Raw genomic sequence first — 1,965 nt, 5'->3', positions numbered from 1 at the left:
TTACTCTGACTTCTCTTCAGATCGTATAAATCTTTCGCCTTTTACTAAAGATTTCCGTGGAGAGGATCAATAAGAGTTATACTCAATTTTTTGATGCCCTGCTTCACGCGGGGCTTTCTGATTTGTCAAATATAAAAATATATAAGCACAGCACGGGGAGTTTCTGCGAAATGCAAGAATTACCTGTTCTTCTGCGTTAATTTAGGTTATGTGCCTAACATGATTAATACATGTAACCTCCATCAGAACAGAAACATGTCGTCTTCCTTGAGATGCGATTTATTTATATCTATTTATTATTAGGTCATAGTTCAGTAGTGTGTGTGTGTGTGTGTGTGTGTGTGTGTGTGTGTGTGTGTGTGTGTGTGTGTGTGTGTGTGTGTGTGTGTGTGTGTGTGCGCGCGCGCGCGCGCGTGCGTGTGTGTGTGTGTGTGTAGGGGGCGGGTCTTTTCGAAACTTAATATAAGATTTATTTAAAAGTAGGAACATTTACCACAGCAGTAAATAATTAATTTTGCAGCGTGGTTGTGCTTTTGATTGTAAGGGTGAACATTTTGTGGTAAATGTTCGAAAAGAGACGGATAGGTAAGATTTTCATTCTACAAAGCCCGGAAGCTTAGACGCAATCCCATCATGCATTGCGCGATAGAATAGCCTATATGGCTAAACAATGCGAAATAAACGTATGCTTTTTTTACATTAAGAGTCGAGAGTAATTTATTTCTCAGTGTTTCTTTATGTGCACATTATGTGGCTTCGATTGTTGAATAAGTCGATTTCACAGTGAACCAGCACTGAAAGTTGTTTTGTCGCGAACCTGGTCAGTCTCGGTAACTGAAAAAACTTAGATCACTCTTGTTTCTCTTCAGATCGTATAAATCTTTCGCCTTTTACTAAAGATTTCCGTGGAGAGGAACAATAAGAGTTATAACTAATTTTTTGATGCCCTGCTTCATGCGGGGCTTTCTGTAACTGTTGAATATTAAATTATGATTCACCTTAATAGTCACACACTAACCGTACGTGTCCTGTGGAAGCGTTGTTAGTGAATTATGATTGGTTTACATGCTTAAACGTCAAACTACTTGTGCAAAATGGCTGGACTTTTTAAAATAAAGATGACAGAATTGGATAATGATCATGGATGGATAGATTCAATATCCAGTACTTTATTGGCATGCAACTAAGTTGCTAAGAATTTGGTGCATTGTGCTCATTACAAAAAACAGAAAGCATTCAGTCAATACCCATTAAAAACACATGTAAACACACAACCCCCCCCCACCCCGTCTACCCACACAGGCATACCAATTATACCCTTAATAAAAGAGATAAATACGTTTTGAGTGCCAGTGCTGAAGGTCAGCCTACAAGTCAGTGCAGTCTGAGGAGTTATACAGTGTCAGTGCATTGTTTTCATAAGGTGCTGTTGTAGAGTTGAGGATTGAGTAGCTGGATGGTCCTGCAGTAGGTGCTGTTGAGAAAGCGGTATGTTTTGGATTTAAAGGCATACTATGTAACTTTTCCCTCTTCAGTCCCCCTACAGGTTGTCTCATTGGAACTACAGCTCGAGCGGCTGTAGTTCCAATGAGACAACCTGTAGGGGGACCGAAGAGGGAAAAGTTACATACCGTATTGCCTCAAATAAAAGCCGGGGCCTTTATTTACCTGAACTGCAGAAGGTACCAGGCTTTTATTAGAGGCAGGCCTTTATTTCTAATTCCATCTGTTTGATAAGTATAATTGTTTTAAATAAACTGTTTTAAATGAAAAACCATAGCGTTCCAGTGGATATATCATACATTTTTTAAGAAACATTTGCAAAAACTTCACCATATACAACAGCCAGAAGAGCGACAAAGCAATTTGGGTCAGAATTAATCAAACACCACCATTTTGTCAGTTTGAACCCTGTAAATGTACGGGGTATTTATTTCAAATACAGGTACTACGATATTGCTGGTA

General features: G+C 39.0%; 2 non-coding genes across 2 annotated transcripts; both read left to right on the top strand.

Annotated features, from left to right (window-relative positions):
* On the top strand, positions 1-115 carry LOC116061601. The gene has a single exon (XR_004107749.1). It is a non-coding gene; the product is annotated as a U5 spliceosomal RNA (small nuclear RNA).
* A 734-nt stretch (positions 116-849) lies between these two features.
* LOC116061600 lies at positions 850-964 on the top strand. The gene has a single exon (XR_004107748.1). It is a non-coding gene; the product is annotated as a U5 spliceosomal RNA (small nuclear RNA).
* The last annotated feature ends 1,001 nt before the right edge of the window (positions 965-1,965 follow it).

The sequence above is a fragment of the Sander lucioperca genome, chromosome 22, assembly GCF_008315115.2.
Source record: "Sander lucioperca isolate FBNREF2018 chromosome 22, SLUC_FBN_1.2, whole genome shotgun sequence".
In the NCBI taxonomy this organism is placed as follows: Eukaryota; Metazoa; Chordata; class Actinopteri; order Perciformes; family Percidae; genus Sander; species Sander lucioperca.
The sequence above is the reverse complement of the archived record's forward strand: the minus strand, read 5'-3'. Positions and strand labels throughout refer to the sequence as shown.